At 49.5% G+C, this 24508-nt stretch overlaps 1 long non-coding RNA gene across 1 annotated transcript in view; it reads left to right on the top strand.

Annotated features, from left to right (window-relative positions):
- Positions 1 to 11934: 11934 nt before the first annotated feature.
- The window catches only part of LOC139263163 (uncharacterized), a 50790-nt gene continuing 38216 nt past the window's right edge, over positions 11935 to 24508 (top strand). The window contains exon 1 of the long non-coding RNA XR_011593054.1: positions 11935 to 12680. This is a non-coding gene — a long non-coding RNA (uncharacterized lncRNA). The remainder of the gene's footprint in view (positions 12681 to 24508) is intronic.

The following is a 24508-nucleotide window of genomic DNA, read 5'->3' as shown; positions in this document are numbered from 1 at the left end:
GTAGAGTGGATAAGGGAGAACCAGTGAATGTGGTGTATTTGGACTTTCAAAAGGCTTTTGACAAGGTCCCACACAAGAGATTAGTGTACATAAATTAAGGCATATGGGATTGGGGGTAATGTATTGTCGTGGATAGAGAACTGGTTGGCAGACAGGAAGCAAAGAGTGGGAATAAATGGGTCCTTTTCAGAATGGCAGGCAGTGATTAGTGGGGTACCGCAAGGTTCAGTGCTGGGACCCCAGCTATTTACAATATATATTAATGATTTAGACGAAGGAATTGAATGTATATCTCCAAGTTTTCAGATGACACTAAGCTGGGTGGCAATGTGAGCTATGAGGAGGATGCTAAGAGGCTGCAGGATGACTTGGACAGGTTAGGTGAGTGGGCAAATGCATCGCAGATGCAGTATAATGTGGATAAGTGTGAGGTTATCCACTTTGGTGGCAAAAACAGGAAGGCAGAATATTATCTGAATGGTGACAGATTAGTAAAAGGGGAGATGTAAGGAGGCCTGGGTGTCATGGTACATCAGTCATTGAAAGTAGGCATGCAGATACAGCAGGCAGTAAAGAAAGCAAATGGCATGTTGGCCTTCATGGCGAAAGGATTTGAGTATAGGAGCAGGGAGGTTTTGCTGCAGTTGTACAGGGCCTTGGTGAGACCACACCTTGAGTATTGTGTGCAGTTTTGGTCTCCTAATCTGAGGAAGGACATTCTTGCTATTGAGGGAGTGCAGCAAAGGTTCACCAGACTGATTCCCAAGATGGCAGGACTGACAGAAAGACTGGATCAACTAGGCTTATATTCACTGGAATTTAGAAGAATGAAAGGTGATCTCATAGAAGCATATAAAATTCTGACGGGATTGGACAGGTTAGATGCAGGAAGAATGTTTCCGATGTTGGGGAAGTCCAGAACCAGAGGTCACAGTCTAAGAATAAGGGGTAAGCCATATAGGACCGAGATGAGGAGAAACTTCTTCACCCAGAGAATTGTTAACCTGTGGAATTCGCTACCACAGGAAGTTGTTGAGTCCAGTTCATTGGATATATTCAAAAGGGAGTTAGATGTGGCCCTTACGGCTAAAGGGATCGGGGGTATGGAGAGAAGGCAGGAGTGAGGTACTGAAGTTGCATGATCAGCCATGATCATATTGAATGGTGGTGCAGGCTCGAAGGGTCAAATGGCCTCCTCCTGCACCTATTTTCTATGTTTCTAATCCATGTATTATAATACCTGAACTAGATTACCTGAACAATAATAGCAACATATTGAACCATAATACCTTAACCTGAATACCTGAGCTAGAATACCTGAACTAGAATACGTGTGCAAGAATACATGTACTAGAATACCTGAGCTAGAATACCTGTGCCAGTATACCTGTACTAGAATACCTGAGCTAGAATATCTGATCTAGAATACCTGTATTAGAATAACTGAGCCAGAAAACCTGAACTAGAATACCTGAACCAGAATATCTGAACCAGACTACCTGTACTATACTACCTGAACTAGAATACCTGAACCAGAAAACCTGTACTAGAATACGTTAACCAGAATGCCTTTACTAGATACCTGAACTAGAATACCTGATTAGAAATATTGTAGCTAGAATACCTGAACTAGAATACCTGAGCTATAATTAATGTGCCAATATACCCATCCTAGAATACCTGAACTAGAATACCTGTACTAGAATATAAGAACTAGAGTGCCTGAACAATAATACCTGAATAAGAATACCTGAACTAGAATATGTGTACGAGAATGCCTAATTTGAAATACCGGAGCTAAATTACCTGAACTAAAATTCCGGAACTAGAATAACTGCACTGATATTCTTGAACTAGTATACCTGTATTAGAATATCTGAAGCAGAATACGTGAAGAAGGATACCTGAACTAGAATACCTGAACCAGAATACATGTACTAGAATACCTGTACTAGAATACTTGTATTACAATATTTAAGCACATCGGGACGTTTTACTACGTTAAAGGCGATATGTAAATAAAAGTTGTTATTATTAATACCATTATTAGAATACATGAAACAGAATCTCTGTACTAGAATACCTGAACCAGAATACCTGAACAAGAATACATGTACTACAATACCTATATTAGAATACCTGAACCAGAATACCTAAATTAGAATACAGGTACTAGAATACCTGAACCAGAATACGTGAGTTAGGATACCTGAACTAGAATACCTGTGCTAGAACACCTGTAATAGAAGACCTGAGCTCGAATACCTGTGTTAATATACCTGTAATAGAATACCTGAGCTAGAATACCTGAACTAGAATACCTGAAGCAGAAAACCTGTACTAAAATATCAGAACTATAATACACTTTAATAACTTTACTAGAATAACAGCCAGAATACCTGAACAAGAAAACCTGAACAAGAATATCTGACACAGAATACCAGTACTAGAATATCTGAAGCAGAATACATGAACTAAAATATCTGAACTAGAATACCTGAATCAGAACATATGTACTAGAATAACTGAGCTAGAATACCTGAACTAGAATACTTAATCTAAAATACCTGAAGTAGAAGACCTGTACGAGAATACCTATACTAAAATAACTGAACTAGAATACCTGAACTAGAAAACCAAAAATAAAATACCTGAATTAGCATACCTGAACTAGAGTACCTGAACTAGAATACCTGCACTAGAATACCTGTACTAGAATACCTGAACTTGAATAACTTTTCTAGAATACATGAAGCAGATCAGCCATGGTCTAACTGAATGGCGGAGGGACTGAATGGCCAGCTGCTGTTCCTAATGTTCCTAATCCAGGTTAGAGAGCAGAAGGTGTGAACAGGGCAGATGAGCGCCAGCCTCTGACTGCTGTCCATAAATCACTTTATTTGAGGTTTAATAATGGATTGTGCAAGCCTTACTGTTTTAACTGGAGCCAATCTTGTGTGAAAAATGAAATTCATGCCTTGGCCCACAGCGGAGAATGGAGCGGCATCCAGGAATCTTTGGAAGGGAAGCACATGTTTCCAAGCACATATTAGGCACTTTCAGTCAGAAGGTCTGCTGACTTTTCATCCTGATATAAAAATACATACCAATTCCGAAAGCTAGTAAAAGCTGCTGAACTAAAACAGCTCCCGCAGCCTCCAAAAAAAATCCTGAATATAACCCTATGACATACGGAATAAGACTAAAAGTGCAGCTGGATTGTCGCAACTTAAACTGCTGGTGTACCCAACATCTGATCACTTTGATCACAGGGGAACTACTCAAATGACATAAAGGTGCAGTTCGCAGCAGTGGTGGGTTTAGAACGTACTGAATTAATGAGCTTTATTCTGTAGTCGGGTGTAGGGGCATAAGGTGCTCTCCCTCCTGTAAGCTTTAGATTTTATGCTGCATTTTAAGGTATTTGGGGCCTACTGCAACTCAGTAACCTGTGACTGGTGCAGCTCCCTGGGTTGCCAACTCTGCTTGGATGTATTTCTGGAGATTTCTTCACAGGACTTCCCCATCCAACCACCCCGCCCACTCCATTATTTTTATAACTAATAAACAAAAGTGTTCCAAGAAAAAGAACAAAAACACATTAGACTAGAAATTGAGTGCATCTGTGCCTCCCGTTGGGGAGGAGGCCGCTAACGGGACGCAAATGCCTTTGCAACCGGACGTGACGCTGACATCGAATCCCGCCATATTGGGCGTGGGTTTAGCGGCAGTGCGACAGCGTTGCGCCACGATCTCCTGCACCCAGAGAGAGTGACGTCATCGCCGTGCGCATCGCCCCGGACCCGAAGTTCACTTTCGCCCCCTGCAGCAGCGCCAGGCGAAAACACCGAGAGCTGCAGGAGGTGCGGATTGGGCGGCCGGCCGCTACCGGGGCGGTGATTAAAGGCGAGGTGGCCGAAGTAAGTAAATAAAATGTACCTTTGTTGGTGGCGTTTTCTTCGTGGGTTCCTGCCCGCGATCGTTCAGCCCGGTACTCTGCTTGAGTGCTGGGCTGATGTCACGGGATCACCGCTCCCTTGGTGGTGCAGGTAGGTAGGTCCATTTTAAATTGCAGAGCCTGCAGCGAAGAGGGAGGGAAGGGCCCTTTGTACACGGCAGCGCCACACGGCCCAGTGTGCAGAGTTACTGAGGTTTCCGCCCCGCCCGCATCCTTTAGCGCTCCACTTTCTTCCTGCAGCGCAAAAGCCAACTTTTTGAAAGCGGGGAAACATTAGTGCCAGGTGCTAATTTTCCCGGCTTTCAAAGGTTGCGGCCCCCAAATGGGGGATAATGAATATTTTTATGTTGCCATGTCTTATCTCACCGGTCTGTGTACAGAGTGTGTGCAGAGGTATACAGTGGGTGGAGCTTGTTCAGGTAAGGTAAAGAAAGAAAGAGCTGCATTAAGACAGCACTTTTCCTGACATTAGTAAATGTAAATTAGGTGTAGCTCCTCAGGGTATAAAAGTCAACAGTTTTTCAGAGCACAGGGTGATCTGCACAGAGAGATCATAAACGGAGTGGAGTTAAACAGAGTGGTTTATTCAGGAATTTGGAAAGAGTGGGAATTCGGAGAAGAGGGGAAGAATAATTAAAAAATGACAAATAGGTAAGTGATATTTGACAGAGGCAGAAGTCCTGCGTGGGAGCAGCAGCAGGAGCTGAGGCGGAGGCTTAAAAGGCAAGGGCTCAACAAGCAACATTCGAGAGGGACATCAGAGTTTAAAAGTGACGTGGGCACAAGGGCACTAGCTGATTGGTGAGTGTTTTTATTTCTCTGTTAAGTTAAGACAGCTTAAAGGCGAGGCGGCGGCAAGATACCCCAGGGAGCAGCGCGAGCAGGTTGGTGACTGCGACGAAGTGCAAATGGGCGACTACATTAGACGTCACAGGAAAGCAGGGAAGTGATTGGTTGGTGAGAGCTCTCTCCTTTCTTGCTTTTCTTTCTTAATTATTGAATCAACTGTTTTCTAAATAGCAGTAGTGTGTGTTTTACTAAGGGTTAGAATTCTATGGCATTGGTGGGACTAAAAATAAAACTTAATTAATTCATTAAATACATTAAGATGGCAGTACGGATGATGTGTCAGTGCTGCAACATGTGCGAGCTGGTGGTCACCATTGAGGTCCATCGTGGCCACGTCTGCGGTAAGTGTCTGCAGCTCGACGAACTTCAGCTCCGAGTTGATGAGCTGGAATCCGAGCTGCGGACACTGCGACACATCAGGGAGGGGGAGCGTTACCTGGACACTGTGTTCCAGGGGGTAGTCACACCCCTTAGGTTAACTAACTCAGATTTGGCTAGCGGTCAGGGACAGGAGGGTGTGACTACGAGTGAGGAAGGTATGGGGATCCAGGAGGTAGTGATAGAGGAGCCTCAGCCCTTGCTCTTGTCCAATAGGTTCGAGGCTCTCACTCCCTGTGTGGACGGGAGCAGGGACTACAAGGAGGATGATCAAACTGACCACAGTACTGTGGTACAGGGGGCCATTCAAGCGGAGGAGTAAAAAGAAACATTGTAGTAGTAGGGGACAGTATCATTAGGGCAATAGATATGCTTCCCTGCAGCCGAGAGCGTGAGTCCCGAAGGCTGTGTTGCCTGCCTGGTGCCAGGGTTAAGGACATCTTCTCAGGGCTGGAGAGGAACTTGGAGTGGGAGGGGGTAGATCTAGTTGTTGTGGTCCACGTGGATACCAACGACATAGAGAGGAAAGAAAAGAAGTTTCTGCTAAGGGATTATGAGCAGCTTGGGGCCAAATTAAAAAGCAGAACCACAAAGATAATAATCTCTGGATTACTACCCGAGCCATGAGCAAATTTACATAGGTTAAATAAGATCAGAGAGCTAAACTCGTGGTTCAAAGACTGGTATGGGAGAAATGGGTTTTGGTTCCTGGGACACTGGCACCAGTACTGGGGTAAGAGGAAGTTGTTCCGTCAGGACGGACTCCACTTGAACCATGCTGGGGCTAGGGTCCTGGCGAACCGAATAACCAGGGCTGCAGAGAGAGCTTTAAACTAATTAGTGGGAGGGAGGGTTCAGGTGAGCAGAAACCTAAAGGCTCAAAGAACAAGGTGAAGGCAACAGAGCAGGGTAGCATTGGGGGAAATGAAAACCAGAGTGGGACAGAATCTATAAACATAAGAGTGTATCAGAAACTGGGACCATAGCAGGAGAAAATGGTAAGAAAACATTTAAAAGCTTTTTATCTGAAGGCACGCAGCATTCGTAACAAATTAGATGAGCTGTGGGCACAAATAGTTACAAATGGGTATGATCTGATAGTTATAACAGAAACGTGGTTGCAAGGTGACCAGGACTGGGAATTAAACATTCAGGGGTACTTGACAATTCGGAAGGACAGACAGAAAGGAAAAGGAGGTGGGGTAGCTCTGTTGATAAAGGATGGAATCACTGCAATAGTGAGAAATGATGTTGGCTCAAATGATCAGGATGTTGAAACAGTTTGGGTGGAGATAAGGAATAATAAGGGGAAAAAGTCACTGGTGGGCGTAGTCTATAGGCCCCCTAACAGTAGCAACTCTGTTGGTCGGGGTATGACCCAAGAGATAGTGGGGGCTTGTAAAAAGGGAACAGCAATAATCATGGTGATTTTAACCTCCATATTGATTGGACAAATCAAATTGGTCAGGGTAGCCTTGAGGAGGAGTTCATAGAGTGTGTAAGGGGCGGGTTCCTTGAGCAGTATGTAACGGAACCAACCAGGGTCAGGCTATCTTAGATCTGGTCCTGTGTAAATGAGACAGGATTAATAAACAATCTCCTAGTAAAGGATCCCCTTGGAATGAGTAACCATAGCATGATTGAATTTCAAATTCAGATGGAGGGCGAGAAAGTTGGATCTCAAACCAGCGTACTAAGCTTAAATAAAGGAGACTACAAAGGTATGAGGGCAGAGTTGGCTAAAGTGGACTGGGAAAATAGATTAAAGTGTGGGACGGTTGATGAACAGTGGCAGACATTTAAGGAAATATTTCATAACTCTCAAGAAAAATATATTCCAGTGAGGAGGAAAGGGTGTAAAAGAAAAGATAGCCATCCGTGGCGATCTAAAGAAATAAAGGATGGTATCCAATTAAAAACAAGGCCACACAAAGTGGCCAAAACTACTGGGAGGACAGAAGATTGGGAAGCCTTTAAAAGCCAGCAAAGAATGACTAAAAAAATGATTAACAAAGGGAAGATAGACTATGAAAGTAAACTAGCACGAAATATAAAAACAGATAGCAAGAGGTGTATAAAAAGGAAAAGAGTGGCTAGAGTAAATGTTGGTCCCTTAGGGGATGAGACCAGGGAATTAGTAATGGGGAACATGGAAATGGCAGAAACTCTGAACAAATATTTTGTATCAGTCTTTACGGTAGAGGACACTAAAAAAAGGGGCTATGGGGCGGGGGGGGGCAATGGAACTTAGCACAATCACAATCACTAAGGAGGTGGTACTCAGTAAGATAATGGGACTAACGGCAGATAAATCCCCTCACCCCGATGGCTTGCATCCTAGGGTCTTAAGAGAAGTAGCGGCAGGGATTGTGGATGCATTAATTGTAATTTACCAAAATTCCCTGGATTCTGGGGAGGTCCCAGCAGATTGGGAAACTGAAAATGTAACACCCCTATTTAAAAAAGGAGGCAGACAAAAAGCAGGAAACTGTAGACCAGTTAGCCTAATATTTGTGGTTCGGTAAATGTTGGAGTCCATTATTAAAGAAGCAGTAGCAGGACATTTGGAAAAGCAAAATTCAGTCCGGCAGAGTCAGCATGGATTTATGAAGGGGAAACCATGTTTGACAAATTTGCTGGAATTCTTTGACGATGTAACGAATGGGGTGGATAAAGGGGAACCAGTGGATGTGTTGTATTTGGACTTCCAGAAGGCATTTGACAAGGTGCCACATAAAAGGTTACTGCACAAGATAAAGTCCACGGGGTTGGGGGTAATATATTAGCATGGATAGAGGATTGGCTAACTAACAGAAAACAGAGAATCGGGATAAACGGGTCATTCTCGGGTTGGCAATCAGTAACTAGTGGGGTGCTGCAGGGATCAGTGCTGGGACCCCAACTATTTACAATCTATATTAACGACTTGGAAGAAGGGACTGAGTGTAACGTAACCAAGTTTGCTGATGATACAAAGATGGGAGGAAAAGCAATGTGTGAGGAGGACACAAAAAACCTGCAAAAGGACATAGACAGGCTCAGTAAGTGGGCAAAAATTTGGCAGATGGAGAATAATGTTGGAAAGTGCGAGGTTATGCACTTTGGCAGAAAATAAATCGAAGAGCAAGTGCTGCAAAGTGCAAAGTGACGCAGTACAGCGGGACCTGGGGGCACTGGTGCATGAAACACAAAAGCTTAGTATGCAGGTACAGCAAGTGATCAGGAAGGCCAATGGTATCTTGCCCTTTATTGCAAAGGGGATGGAGTATAAAAGCAGGAAAGTCTTGCTACAGTTATACAGGATATTGGTGAGGCAACACCTGGAATACTGCGTGCAGTTTTGGTCTCCATATTTACGAAAGGATATACTTGCTTTGGAGGCAGTTCAGAGGCGGTTCACTAGGTTGATTCCGGAGATGAGGGGGTTGACTTGTGAGGAAAGGTTGAGTAGGTTGGGCCTCGTTGGAATTCAGAAGAATGAGAGGTGATCTTATCGACGTATAAGATTATGAGAGGGCTTGACAAGGTGGATGCAGAGAGGATGTTTCCACTGATAGGGGAGACTAGAACTAGGGGGCATAATCTTGGAATAAGAGGCCGCCCATTTAAAACTGAGATGAGGAGGAATTTCTTCTTTCAGAGGGTTGTAAATCTGTGGAATTCACTGCCTCAGAGAACTGTGGAAGCTGGGTCATTAAATAAATTTAAGACAGAGATAGACAGTTTCTTCACCGATAAGGGAATAAGGGGTTATGGGGAGTGGGCAGGGAGGTGGACCTGAGTCAATGATTTGGACCAGTCATGATCGTATTAAATGGCGGAGCAGGCTTGAGGGGCCAAATGGGTAGGTCGCAAAAGGGCGACACCCTTCTTAGATGAAGCGAACGAGCCCCTCATTGAGGAGGTGTATGCTACGTGGGGCGAGTTTACCCGGGGTGGCAGTGGGAAGCCTCCACCCCGGGCCTACAGGAAAATATGGGTGGAGATTTCAGACGTCAGATTTCAGGTGTCCCACGAGGCGAGGGGGCCCGACCAATGCCGCAAGCACTGGAACAGCCTGGTTGCATCAGCAAGAGTAAGTCCAGATTTTATGTTGTATTGATGAATATTGTAATTATAATTGTAATTATAATTTTAATATTAAATCTCCTGGATTGAAATATATTTTGTACACAGCGGGACACTTTTGTACATTAGCTCCTGACATTGCAGACCTCAATGGAGATTGTATTAGAGAGAGATATGTTTGTGTCAATCATTAGTTCCTATCCTATATGTGTTATAACAGTGAAAAGTTCTTTCCATGAAAGTACCTATACCATATAGCTTATGCCATGCAGTTTGCTACTTTTACAGAGGAAGATATCGAACAACTGAGCCCAGCAGAGGCACACGGGAGGGGGCCCTGCTGCCTTACAGCCGCTGAGTGACATTGAGGAGCGTGTTGCGGCTCTGGTGGGGAGCCACAGTCGAGCGGCCACCCCCCGTGGTGCTGCCGAGCCCTCTGATGTGTCACATGAGTAATGTGTCCAGCAGTGTTACAGTAATGTAACGTCGTTTCATGACAATATACGAATGTACGCTCCTCTTAATCAATTTCAGACTGATCCTGCCTCCACAACTCTCTGTGTTACTCAATTCCACATAGATGTACCACCATATGCACTAACATATGATGCATTGTTATGTAACGTCTCTTGGTCTCATTTATTGTAGCAGTGATGCTCCTCCTTCGCATTCAAGCGCAGTGCAAGAATGTGTACCCTTCCATTCTAATAAACTCAATAAGCTCAACTGTGTTTTGCAGGTCCCACAACACTATTGTGCAGACCTGAACCTGTTGCAGGTGGTCCTCACCACGGGTGGGGAGGAGGAGGATGATACTACCAAACCTGAGGAGGAGAAGTGGAAACGGAGGAGGATGCCCCTAGCATCTCTCTGCCTCTGCTCAATTCAACTGTGCGACCTGCGGCCATTACGTCGGCATCTTCGACGGAAGAAGCAGCAGGACCAAGCGGCGTGCAGCTGTCGACGCCAAGGCGAGTGTTAGTGCCCTCGCAGACCCTGCGGAGGTTGAGTCAGTGAGTAGAGCACACGCCTACTCTGGTCGATCGCTTGGACAGCTTGGCTCAACTGTGCAAAGAGACCGTCGCAATAAGTCGCGACCATCTCCAGGCGTTTGTGGACTTCATGGAGGCCTTCTCTCACTTGACGGAGACCTTCTCCCGGGTGTCACAACAGACGCTTGAGCAGATGGTTCAGCAGACCATCGCCACCAATACCTTGCGGCATGCATTGTTGGCGGGACACGGCGCTGCACCTGAATGTGACGTGATGCCACAGACCGTAAATGCCAGCACACAAGCGGGTCAGGAGGAAACAACTCCTTCTGACCCGGAAGGCGATCCCCTGCTTCGCCTTCTCCTCTTACACCCCCCAACAGGCAATCGCACCAGCTCCCTCACCACGGCACGAAGTCTTGCCGTTGGAAGTTGCACGCCCGCGACGTCTCGGTGCCATCCGGGCACTAAATTGGGCAGGTGGGGTTAATGTACGGGGTGGCAGAGGATCTGGAGGGAAACGTGGCCCCAGGTGATGATATCGTATGTTAATTGTTATTGATATTGTTAATGTTTATTATTGTTGCCTTTACTGGTTTACTGTTGGGGTGTGGTTTGGGGAGGTTGGGTAGGAGGGTGAGTGGGTGGTTGGGTTGTTGGAGTTGTTGTGGTTGTTAAAATATAAATTTTGTTTTGAGTAATAAATTTTAATTGCATTTTACAATTGTTGTGCATTTTCTTATAATAACGTAATAACATATTAACGTAAACAATGGCCGACCAGACCGAGCAAGGATGTAACGTAACTCAACGCAAACGCAAATATTGTTTTGCAGTAACCGTTACTGTGACTGTCCACAATGTAAGTTCATGCAAAGCGTTCATATATGAGCTGCTGACGCAACAGTTTTGCAGCTACGTGACTCTCACGGGGTTTTTCCAGTCTTGCGGGTGGGCGTGGGGGTCATGGGTTTATCGCCAGGTTGATTGCCCTCCCTGAGGTGCTCATCAGCCTCCTCCTCCTCCTCCTGCTCCTCGTCGTCTACCTCTTCGTCTGATTGTGGCGCTGCGCCCCCTGCTAGTGGGGTGGGCTTGGTTCGCTCACCTTACCAGGACTCAGGGTCTTTGCCATTGCCTAGTGGTGGGCAGAGCCACAGATATGTGTGGCTCCCTGTCCTCCTTTGAGGGCTGCAGAATCTTCTGCCTGCTCTCTAACAGTGTTGGGAACCTGGCTGTTCCAGGTCCCGTTTGGGGAACTTGTTGGTTCTGACCTTTCGCTCCCGGACATGGCCGAGGTAGTGACTGGGTCTGGGGGCTGCGCCGTCTCCACCCGGCTGGTGCGCAATGGCGGGCAACTGCACGTATTGGCGCCGTTTTCGTTTCCAGGTCCGTGGCGAATAGTGCCATCGGGTGCCTGCAGCATGGGATAGACTTGGGGCAGGGTATCAGGATCAGTGCCTTCACCCTCCTTAGGTCGCTGGCCTATAACTCGAGGGGACACCTGGGGCAGGGCATCTTTACCCTCCCAAATTCGCTCGCTTGCTACTTTTGGGGACACTCTATTCCCGACATTGCAACATTTTGTTCTTTACATTCTTAATCGGTTCGTTACATTGATTGTCATGCATACAATGTCTCTTTAAGTTCAGTTGGTTGCAGGTCTCCTTTAAGAGAACCCTGCCACGCCACTCTGCACCTCGCTGCAGGAGGAACGCCATCTTGCCTCTCTCCTTAAGGTCGACTGCCTTGATCCTTCTCTCCTGCGATTCTGCTACAAAAGCTGGAAGAGTGCCTGTGAATTCGATCTTCCTCCCCTGGAGTTCTGCCACTGGAGCCGGGAAGGTACTTTTAGGTCGTTCCGGTCGGATCATTGCCATGCGGTCATGATGGACGCTCTGTGCTTCAGGTGCTGCGCTGGGCTGTTTTCTGGTGCCTGGCCCAAGCGAAGGTGAGGTTTTGCTCTGCCTCTGAGCACGGGGGACATCGATTGCTGGAGTGAAGAGGTCTTCCCATTTCCACTGGATCTTCCCCATCCACCTTCTTCCGAGTAGCGTTGGACCATCACCTGCAACAATCCACAGAGGTAACTTGTGCACCACTCCATTATGGATTACACTTACATCCGCACTACCAAGGACTGGGATCAGCTCCTTGGTGTAGGTGCACAACTTTTCCTGTACTGGAACCAGCTCAGGTCATTTTTCATTCCATAGCCTCTCAAAGGCATCCTGGCTCATCACTGACTGGCTCGCTCCCGTGTCCACTTCCATGAAGACTGGAACGCCGTTTACCTCAACTTCCATCTTCACTGGAGGACAATCGGTGGTGCAGGTATGCACTCCATACACTTCTTCTTGGGGCTGAGCTGCCTCTCTGGCCAAATCATCATACTCCCCGCTGGATTCAAAATCATCTACCGACTCCTCTGTTAGACGGTGAGTTGTATTTCTTTTACATATACGCTGGAGGTGGCCCTTTGTGTTATAGGCTTTGCATACGTACTCAGCAAACCGATACTGGTGAGCCCTATAGTTTCCTCTGCAACGTCAGCATGGTGCTACTCGATTAGCACCCCTCGGCGGACTCAGAGTTCTGGAACCCTGAGGTCTGTGCTCTCTGCCCTGGGCAGAGCCACGTTCTACAGTCTTGCCTGTGAAAGGCACCATTCTGTGTACAGTACTTGCGGGTTTGAGTCCACAGGATGAATAATTTGCTTGGTGCTGTAGGACGAGGTTATGAACGCCTGACTGATGCTGATGGCCTTCTGCAGGTTGACTGTGGTGTCGGCAGATAATAGCTTGTGAAGGAGGCCCTTGTGGCCAATTCCTATAACGAAGATGTCTAGCAATGCTTCGTTGAGGTGCGTGCCAAAATCACATGGTGCCGCAAGTATCCTGAGGTCGGCAGCATATTTTGCAATCTCCTGACCCTCGGGTCTGCGGTGAGTGTAGAATCTGTGCCTGGCCGTGAGGATGCTCTTTTGGTTTTCGTTGGTCACGAATTAGTTCAGTCAGCTCATCGTATGTCTTATCCTTGGCCTTTGTGGGCGCCAGCAAGTGCTTGACGAGGCGATAGACCTCGAGCCCACATCTGGTCAGCAGTATAGCCTTGCGCTTCTCTGCCAATGTGTCCGTCTCCCCTGCCAGGTCGTTTGCCATGAAATATTGCTCGAGCCTTTCCGTGAAAGCATCCCAATCATCACCCTCTGTGAAGTCTTTTTATGTGCCAAAGGTAGCCATAATCGCGTGAAAGTCCGTATTCTAGTCGCCAGTTATTATGTCTGTAATGTACCTATGAATGACTCCACGAGGCAATGTGTTGTACTCAAAATGTAGTGACCTTGGTCCTTTATTCATAACTCCAGAGTGAGGCAGCCACATGGTGGTTCCCCTTTTGTACAACCCCTGTCACCAGGGCAGGAAACACCGGTCTCCACCAGTTGCACCCTCTAGTGGTGCCAGCATGTATATACACAGTGTAAACAAGTCTCCATCTTATGCAACTATACAGTGACTACACAGAGAGTATATCTATAGTCTGATATATAACACTTGACTGTATCTCTACTGATGTTAATCCTGCTCCTGCACACTGTCACTCAGTAACCCCTCCCCCAGCACCCTGTGTTACTATCTCTAATTCAAATGAGCGAGACTTCCCTTTTAAAGGGGTCCGGTGTACAATTCTCTCTTTAAAAGGTTTCAGGATGGCGGGGCCTGTATCTCCTTTATTTTATTTGCCGGGTTGAATGAACCCTTTCCTTCCCAGGCACCCAGTGCCAGCATCAAACACCCAGGTCAGGAGGCCATCTCTCTGAAAGGTTTCCCCCATCTTTATTGGTCCAGGCGGCCTTGAGTTGGTACATACTGTTTATGGTGAATAATGCTCAATAGGGAAGTGTTGCCGCGGAAAGTGCTCCTACCTCCCAGGTATACCGTGCTTGTTGAACTATTGTTGAATATCGCTGCTCCCTGTGGGGCCAGCACTGAGCTCTGAGCTCACATTCGAGCAACAACATGCGCATCTGGGAGTGGGAGACGTGCTGACTCCCAGCTCCCTTCCCAATAGTGAAACCTCCAGAAATTAAAGATTCATCTCCAGGACACTAGAAACATAGAAACATAGAAAATAGGTGCAGGAGTAGGCCATTCGGCCCTTCTAGCCTGCACCGCCATTCAATGAGTTCATGGCTGAACATTCAACTTCAGTACCCCATTCCTGCTATAGAAACATAGAAAATAGGTGCAGGAGTAGGCCATTCGGCCCTGTTGTGAATAAACCTGGGAGAAATATCATTGGGGCATTAAAAGAAAGTGGGCTAGAAATGGCCCTTCGCCCTGATTGGGGCAGTAACGTTCCGGAGCCAGGACTTCCTGCTGTCCCGCCCCCGACGCGGAATTGGGGCGTGCGTACCTCAAAGGACGCGGAACGCTATCTCCGGTGCTCTGCTTCCTGCGTGGGGCACTCCCGAGGCAGCAGCGCGGCGATGAGTCCAGTGATTCGCGGATGCTCCGCCTGGCACCGACGCGCTAAAAAGCCCCTCCCCTTCCATTAAAGGGGAGGGCCGCTGCACACTCCGCAGGCCCTTTGGTGGCTGCCACTGGGCCACGAGGGACGCGATCAACCGGACCAGCGGCCTGGTTCCCAAAACGGTGTGTCGGGCTGCACGATGGCGGCCCGTTCGATGCTAAGGGCCGCCATTGTTGGGTCGACCCGAGAGTCGGCCGACAAATAAAGAAGGCGACCCGGGGCTGCTAAAGGCCTCCCTTTTAAGGGGCGCCCCAGCAGCAGATGTTCGCGGGTTGTGAAGCTGCCGTTGACATCTGCCCATGCCAGCCTTGCGGGTGTTCAAGGGTCGGGGCGGTGCGGTGCACACGCTGATAATGTCATTGCCAGTTGCGTGCTGCCTGGGCGCTAATTGCGGGGTGTGACGCTGTCGGGACAGCGCCCCCCCCAAACCTCCTGGGAATTTCCCGGGAGGCGGTAGCACCCCCTCCCCCAGGCAAAAAACGCCATTGCGCCCCGTTAGCGCCACTCGGAGGTGCTAACATGGCTATAAAAAGGGGCAATTTGGCCCCTATTGTGTTTTTATTTCATTTTCTTTAAACACCTTAGTTATGAAAATATTAGAGATGTGGATGATGAAGCTGTTTGACGGGGCTGGAGACAGGATGTGATTAATCCTCCAGGAATTCGTCCTGCCAGAGTTGGCAACTCTCTACAGTCACCAGATACAACCTACGAGTAAGTTCTCTTCCAGCCATGAGACGGAGAAGCAATGAGGCTGTTTATAGCACAGAACAAAGGAGAAAGATTCCCCTCAGGGAGCAAAAGACTCTAATTATCAAAGCATTTCTCCCTCTCTCCCTTGACCATTTTCCCAGTCTCACTGTGCTGACCTGTGGCATAACTAACCGCAGGGCTCCCTCTGCTGGTCAGCAATGTGACCGACATGCTGGTCGGCACAGGTCTGAAATACTTAAAGCAGCTTTTGAGTGTGGAGTTGAAAGTGCCTTTGATATCAATAGACGCTGCTGTGTGTATCTGTAACTGGGAGCTCTCTGTGTCAGCCATGGCTCAGTGCTGGCATTCTTGCCTCTGTAACAGATCGTTGTGGGAAATTCGACAAAACAAATAGGCTAACCCTTCCTTTACTGTGCAGGTGATGCAAAATTTCAGTAACATACAATTAAATAATAACGCTCAGGAATTCTGGGACTCAGACTAATGTTAGAACATTGACAGACCAGCATTGAATGGAGGGTTTGCGAATGAGCCAGACCAGCTGGCTGAAGGGGTAATGTCTCCAGGTTTCCTTTTGACAACTTGATATCTGTGTTTTTGTCCCATTGAGTGATCTCCATTTAGCTCCTTACCCACTGCCTCTTTAGCGATGAGCTGCTCTGGGAGTGTGCATGCTGGTGTTCCATCTCTCTGGGAGCGACAGGCAGCACTGGGAGTGAGAGTTCTGGGAGTGAGAGCTCTGGGAGTGAGAGCTCTGGGAGTGAGAGCACTGGGAGTGAGAGCTCTGGGAGTGAGATACAACACTGGGAGTGAGAGCACTGGGAGTGAGAGACAACACTGGAGTGAAAGCTCTGGGGGTGAGCGACAACACTGGGAGTGAGAGCACTGGAAGTGAGAGACTACACTGGGAGTGAGCGCTCTGGGAGTGAGAGCTCTGGGAGTGACAGCACTGGGAGTTAGAGCTCTGGGAGTGGGAGCGACAGGCAGCTCTGGGAGTGAGAGCACTGGGAGTGAGAGCACTGGGAGTGAAAGCTCTGGGAGTGAGAGCATTGGGTGCGAGATACAGCACTGGGCGCACCAGGCAGCTCTGGGAGTGAGAGCACTGGGAGTGACAGCATTGGGAGTGAGATATAGCACTGGGAGCGACTGGCAGTTCTGGGAGTGAGAGCACTTGGAGAGCTCTGGGAGTGAGAGCTCTGGGAGTGACAGCACTGGGAGTGACAGGCAGTCCTGGGAGTGACAGGCAGTCCTGGGACTATTAAAAGCTGTTCTGGGTGTGCCAGGCAGATCAGGGTGACTCGCATTGCTGTGGGACCAAGGGCGTTCTTGTACTCGATTACCATCAGTGCCACGTGAGATATGTTCACCTGCAAACCTGAAGCTTGTGACTGCAACACTCCCTCCACAGTCCTAGAATCATAGATTCATAGAATGGTTACAGCACGGAGGAAGTCCGTTCGGCCCATCGAGCCCATCCTCTGACTTTGCTGCCCCCTTCTCTGGACCGGGTGGCTAAAGGTCAGGAGTGTGGGACTGAAGTGCAGACAGAAATTGAAGAGCAGCTCCTTCAAACCTCTGACTGACACTCCGTGTATACACATGATACAGGACTTGCCCAGGCTGCAAAGGTTACAGGCGATCTGGCGGTTTATGAGCCGACTAAAAAATCTATTGGATGGGACTGCTCAGTGCAACACTCCCCACCTCAGATCCCCCATGGCAAAGATAGTCTAAGTGGAAATGTGGAACAAACGGATGGGTCCAACAGGAAGAGCCAATCTCACCAATAATTACACAAGCGTTTTCATGACGGAGTATAAAACATTTCTCCTTACACAACTTGTATTTCTATAGCGCCTTTCACGCAGCGAAACGTCCCAAGGCGCTTCACTGGAATATTATGAGATAAAAATTTGACACTAAGCAGCATAAGCAGAAATTAGCACAGGTGACCAAAAGTTTGGTCAAAGAGGTATGTTTTAAGGAGCGTCTTGAAGGAGGAAAGAGTAGAGACGTGGAGAGATTTAGGCAGGGAGTTCCAGAGCTTGGGGCCGAGACAACAGAAGGCACGGTCGCAAATGGTTGAGTGATTATAATCAGGGATGCTCAAGAGGGCAGAATCAGAGGAGCGCAAACATCTCGGAGGGTTGTAGGGCTGGAGGAGGTTACAGAGATAGGGAGGAGTGAGGCCATGAAGGGATTTGAAAATAAGGATGAAAATTTTGAAATCGAGGCATTGCTTAAGCGGGAGCCAATGTAGGTCAGCGAGCACAGGGGTGAGTGGGACTTGGTGCAAGTTAGGACACGGACAGTCGAGTTTTGGATCACCTCTAGTTTACGTCGGGTGGAATGTGGGAGGCCAATCTCACCAATAATTACACGAGTTTTCATGACTTTGTATAAAACATTTCTTCTTAGACACTACCAAGACATCCACGAAGGCAGAAGACCACACAGGAGCTTTGACATGTATTCTGCTTTCATCTCCTCGCTGTAATCTCTTGCAAACTGGATGTAATTGTCTAAAGGTAACCGCTTTAAAGCACCCTTCCAAGGCCTGGTGAGCACAGGTGGGACTGAGAAAACAGGCCAGGACAATCCCACTTTCCATTGCTGCTCTCTGCTGACTTTGCTCACCTGAGCTGGAGTATTGGAGATTACAAATAGCCTCAATACACCCAGCCTCTGCGGTGGGACTAATTGGTGGGAGCGTATTTATGGCTCGACGTGTAGACAAGAGTGCAATCAAACTCAGATGTGGCGTTCCCCATGGTCGAACAGCCTCGGTCCACCCAGTGTAGAGGCTCACATGTACAGAATTGAAGAGCGGCCCCTTGGGGGCGACCAGTGTCCATGGAACAGTACCCCATCTAGTCTTTGAGGGTGGGGGATTGGTCGAGAGAAAAAAAATAGTAGTTTATCATCATGTTGAATATACAAAGAGGTGTTAGTTCCCCATTAGCCTGTAGGAATCTCAACATGTTGTGGCAGATGAGGCACCTTCTAACACTCATTGAATACTTCGATCCTTAATTCAGAGGGTAGATAACATCATATATGACAACAGAGATAAGGCAGTGCTCTTGCTCTGCAGTCAAACGGTTTGTGGGTTCCAATGCAGGCCGTCAATCCCGGCTGATGCCTCAGTCCAGGGCAGAGGGAGTGCTGCATTGTCGGAGATGCTGTTTATCGCATGATACATGAAGCGGGGGCTCAGAGTGCCTGTTCAGTTGGATATAAAAGATCCCACGGCACCATTCGAAGAAGAGTCTGGCGATCACTCAGTGTCCTGGTCAATATTTATCCCTCAACCATCAACACCAAATACAGATTAACTGTGTTGCAGTCTGAACTCCAGGTCCAGGTGTGACAGACAGTTTGATCTCCAGGTCCAGGTGTGATAGACAGTCTGAACTCCAGCTGAAACAGACACAGTGTGATCATAGGCAGTCCCTCGGAATCGAGGAGGACTTGCTTCCACTCCCAAAGTGAGTTCTTTGATGGCTGAACAGTACGATATGAGAGCCACAGACCCTGTTACAGGTGGGACAGACATTTGTCGGTGGGGCTAGTTTGCCGCGTGCTCCTTCCGCTGCCTGCGCGTGGCCTCTTCACGCTCTTTGCATTGAGACTCGAAGAGCTCAACGCCCTCCCGGATGGACTTTATCCACTTCGGGCAGTCTGCGGCCAGGGTCTCCCAGGTGTCAATGGTGATGTCACACTTTACCAAGGAGGCTTTGAGGGTGTCCTTATAATGTTTCTGCTGTCCTCCTTTGGCTCGTTTACCAAAAGCATTTGCTTAGGGAGTCTCGTATCTGGCATGCGTACTATGTGGCCTGCCCAGCGAAGCTGATCGAGTATGGTCAGTGTTTCAATACTGGGGATGTTAGCCTGGTCGAGGGCACTGATGTTGGTGCGTCTGTCCTCCCAGAGGATTTGCAGGATTTTGTGGAGACATCGTTGGTGATATGTCTCCAGCGACTTGAGGTGCCTTCTATACATGGTCCATGCCTCAGATCCATACAGGAGGGCGGGTATTACTACAGCCCTGTAGACCATGAGCTTAGTGGTAGATTTGAGGGCCTGGTCTTCAAACACTCTTTTCCTCAGACGGCCGAAGGCTGCACTGGCGCACTGGAGGCGATGCTGAATCTCCGCATCAATGTCTGCCTTTGTTGATAAGAGGCTCCCGAGATATGGGAAATGTCCACGTTGTCCAGGGTCGCACCATGGATCTTGATGATTGGAGGGCTGTGCTGTGCGGCGGTGACAGGATGGTGGAGGAACTTTGTCTTATGGATGTTAAGCGTAAGGCCCATGCTTTCTTATGCCTCAGTGAATACATTGACTATATCCTGGAGTTCAGCCTCTGAATGTGCGCAGACGCAGGCATACTGCAGCTCAACGACAGAGGTTGGGGTGATCTCGGACCTGGCCTGGCCCGGCGTAGGTTCCCACTGGTTGTGTAGTTTAGTTCCACTCCAGCGGGGAGCTTGTTGACTGTGAGGTGGAGCATGGCGGCGAGGAAGATTGAGAAGAGGGTTGGAGCAATGACGTAGCCCTGTTTGACCCCGGTCTGGACGTGGATTGGGTCTGTAATGGATCCGTTGGTAAGGATCATGGCCTGCATGTCATCGTGAAGCAGGCGAAGGATGTTGACAAACTTTTGGGGGCATCCGAAACGGAGGAGGACGATCCATCGACCCTCACGGTTGACAGTGTCAAAGGCCTTTGTAAGGTTGAAGAAGGCCATATATAAGGGCTGGCGCTGCTCCCTGCATTTTTCCTGCAGCTGTCGCGCTGCAAAGATCATGTCTGTTGTGCCCCGTAGGGGACGAAATCTGCACTGTGATTCCGGGAGGAGCTCCTCGACCACAGGGAGAAGATGATTGAGGAGGACTCGAGCGACAACTTTCCCAGTAGCTGAAAGCAGGGAGATTCCCCTGTAGTTGCCGCAGTCGGACTTGTCCCTTTTTTAAAAAACGGTCATAATCACTGCAACTCTCAGATCTCCCGGCATACTCTCCTCCCTCCAGATGAGAGAGATGAGGTCATGTATCCGTGCCAACAGCGCCTCTCTGCCATATTTTAGCGCCTCAGCAGGGATTCCATCCGCAACCGTAGCCTTGTTATTCTTAAGCTGTTTTATGGCTTTGCCTCCCTCGTGCAATGTTGGAGTTTCACTGATGTGGTGGCGGGTCGCATGCTGCGGGATGGAGTTGAGAACACTCGAGTCAAAGGCAGAGTCTCGATTGAGGAAATCTTCAAAGTGCTCCTTCCATCGGGCCCTGACAGCCTCGATGTCCTTGATGAGTGTTTCCCCGTTCTTGGCCAGGAGTGGGGTGGGGCCTTGGGAGTTTGGACCGTAGGTAGCCTTGACTGCAGCGAAGAATCCTCGCATATCGTGGCTGTCGGCCAGTTGTTGTATCTCCTGTGCTTTCTCCATCCACCACCTGTTCTTTAGGTCCCGGGTTTTTTGTTGGACCTGAGCCTTGAGCCGTCTGCAATGTTGTTTTGCAGCTCCCGAGTTGGGTTGTTGCTTGAGGCTCAGAAATGCTTTGCGCTTGTGATCTATTAGTTCTTCGATCTCCTGATCATTTTCATCAAACCAGTCCTGGTGTTTTCTGGTTGAGTGACCAAATGTCTCTTCACAGGCACTGGTTATAGAGGCCTGGAGGGCAGACCAAGCGCTGTGGGGATTCAGCATCTCAGGGTCATCAAGGCATGCCAGATTGGCTGTGAGGTGCTGTCTGTATAGGGCTCTCATGGCTGGGTTTCTAAGTGCCCCGGCATTAACTTTTTTGTGGAACTGCTTCTGCTGTCCCCTCTGCTTTGGGGCAATGTTAATGTTGATGATGGATCGGATTAGGTAGTCCGTCCAGCAGTTGTCAGCTCCTGTCATGGCGCGGGTGATGCGCACATCCTTGCGATCCCTGGCTCGGACGATAACATAGTCAAGCAGGTGCCAGTGTTTGGAGCGAAGGTGTTGCCACGATGCCTTGTATTTGTTCCTCTGGCGGAACAGGGTGTTGGTTATGAGGAGTTCATGTTCTGGACATTTTGTCAGGAGGAGTAGGGTACCACTGGAGTTGGCTTTCCCTAACCTCTCTCTGCCAATCTCGCCTCCCCAGAGGGCTGTGTCTTTGACAACCCTGGCATTAAAATCACCCAGGAGGATCAATTTGTCGCCCGTGGGGACGCGAGGCAAGGGTGTCTCGAGGTTGGAATAAAAACCCTCTTTAGCCTCATCCATTGCATCGAGTGTAGGGGCGTACGCACTGATGACTGTGGCACATTGGTTCCGAGATAGGGTGATACAAATAGTCATGAGGCGTTCATTAACCACACATGGGGGAGTCTTTGAGATAGTCAACCAGCTCATTCTTGATGGCAAAGCCGACTCCATGAAGGCGGTGTTCTGCCTCTGGTTTCCCTTTCCAGAAGAAGGTATAACCTCCACCATGTTCCTTCAACTGGCCTTCCCCTGCACGTCTCGCTTAGGGCAGCGATGTCAATGTCAAAACGTCTGAGTTCCCGGGTGACTATGGCGGTGCGGCGTTCCGGCCTGTTGCTGTTGGGATTGTCCATGAGGGTCCTGATGTTCCAGGTCCCGAACTTCATACTGACGAAGTGGAAGATGCCTGAGCGTGAGTTCTTTTAACGTGGGGTGGCCACTGCACACCGGCAACCACACGGGCTTAACTGAGCAAGGTCTTGGTCCAGTGGCAAGGGGGTCCAAGACAACTGCAGACCAGGCACAGCTCTATAAGCCTAATTGCCTACAGTGAAGTGTTGGCCGCAAGCTCGGCACCGAGTAGCGCCATTGGTGATAGATGGCCCGAGGCTTGGTTGGGGACAGGCATTAGGAAGGTGACTTCCAACGTTATTTTAAAAGTTAAAAGTTAATAAAAATTCCCAATTTATTTCAAAAGTTTCTAAGAGGTGTTAAAAAGTCTAAGATTTAAATCAATAATAGGTTATAAAAGTTACCCCAGTTTAAAAAGTTTCTAAAGATTGTTAAATAGTCAAGGATGTAATCAATAATAGATGTTTAAAAGTATTCCGATTAAAAGTCTAAAATGTAAGTTTTAAAAGTTATCCCAACTTGTTTAAAAAGTTTAAAGGTTGATTAAAAGTTTTAAAAAAATTAAAAGTTGGTCAGCAGTTTAAGACGTTGGGTTGAACGCCGCTGTCGCGGTCCCTTCAGCCGGTTCCACATTCCCCCAATTTGTCAGCACAATGAACACCTGGTGTGTGACCACAGGGACAGGCATGTGCAGGTGTGGAGTCCTTTTCGCCGGGATGGCCCGGGACCGATGTGGTGTCCTTTCGGCCAGCGCGGGGTCCCTTCGGCCCGGGACAGAAGCGGCCGGCGCGGGGTCCCTTCGACAACTGCAAGGTAACGTTTATTTGTTGTCCCGCTGGGGCTGCTCAGGGCCCGCTGTGTGCTGGCCTGCTGGGGCTGCTCAGGGCCTGCTGTGTGCTGGCCCGCTGGGGCTGCTCAGAGCCTGCTGTGTGCTGGCCTGCTGGGGCTGCTCAGGGCCTGCTGGGGCTGCTCAGGGCCTGCTGTGTGCTGGCCCGCTGGGGCTGCTCTCAGGGCCCGCTGGGGCTGCTCAGAGCCTGCTGTGTGCTGGCCTGCTGGGGCTGCTCTCAGGGCCCGCTGGGGCTGCTCAGAGCCTGCTGTGTGCTGGCCTGCTGGGGCTGCTCAGGGCCTGCTGTGTGCTGGCCCGCTGGGGCTGCTCAGGGTCCGCTGGGACTGCTCAGGGCCTGCTGGGGCTGCTCAGGGCCTGCTGTGTGCTGGCCCGCTGGGGCTGCTCAGGGTCCGCTGGGGCTGCTCTCAGGGCCCGCTGGGGCTGCTCAGAGCCTGCTGTGTGCTGGCCCGCTGGGGCTGCTCTCAGGGCCCGCTGGGGCTGCTCAGAGCCTGCTGTGTGCTGGCCTGCTGGGGCTGCTCAGGGCCTGCTGTGTGCTGGCCCGCTGGGGCTGCTCAGGGTCCGCTGGGACTGCTCAGGGCCCGCTGGGGCTGCTCAGAGCCTGCTGTGTGCTGGCCTGCTGGGGCTGCTCAGGGCCCGCTGTGTGCTGGCCTGCTGGGGCTGCTCAGGGCCTGCTGTGTGCTGGCCCGCTGGGGCTGCTCAGAGCCTGCTGTGTGCTGGCCTGCTGGGGCTGCTCAGGGCCCGCTGTGTGCTGGCCTGCTGGGGCTGCTCAGGGCCTGCTGTGTGCTGGCCCGCTGGGGCTGCTCAGAGCCTGCTGTGTGCTGGCCTGCTGGGGCTGCTCAGAGCCTGCTGGGGCTGCTCAGGGCCTGCTGTGGCTGCTCAGGGCCTGCTGTGTGCTGGCCCGCTGGGGCTGCTCTCAGGGCCCGCTGGGGCTGCTCAGAGCCTGCTGTGTGCTGGCCTGCTGGGGCTGCTCAGGGCCTGCTGTGTGCTGGCCCGCTGGGGCTGCTCAGGGCCTGCTGTGTGCTGTCCCGCTGGGGCCCGGACCGGTGTGGAGTCCTTTCGGCCTGGGACAGAGGCGGCCGGCACGGGGTCCCTTCGGCCCGGGACAGAAACGGCCGGCGTGTTGTCCGGCTTCCTCACCCCAGTTACACACTGTGAGCTCCAGGTGTGACAGACACAGTGTGAACTCAATGTGTGACAGTGTGAGCTCCAGGTGTGACAGCCCAGGGATATTGACGACAATTGCAGCAACATAACTGCCCCATCAGCGGAGGACCAGCTAACAGTTCAGGGCTTAATCCTGGGATCTAAACCACGTGCAGAGATTGACCCGCGATACGGAGATGGGGGAGGGGGGCAGGGGTTAAAAGGTCAGGGTGCTGCTGAGTGACGCACTGTGCTCTGCGACTCCCCCCGTTAGCTGCTGGTAGCCGTCGAGGAATGTTGTTGAGGATTGAGGGCAGCATGTAGTCCAGGCTCTCTCCTCAGCTGCTGCAATGTAAGATTCACAAACTGCCAGCCACTCGGTTTTCAGCCGTGCTGTTGGCTCAGTGAGCGCGTGGTGATGCCATTCACTGGGGGAATCAGCA

This window comes from Pristiophorus japonicus, chromosome 4 (assembly GCF_044704955.1).
Source record: "Pristiophorus japonicus isolate sPriJap1 chromosome 4, sPriJap1.hap1, whole genome shotgun sequence".
Taxonomy (NCBI): domain Eukaryota; kingdom Metazoa; phylum Chordata; class Chondrichthyes; family Pristiophoridae; genus Pristiophorus; species Pristiophorus japonicus.
This window is presented reverse-complemented; position numbering and strand designations above follow the sequence as displayed.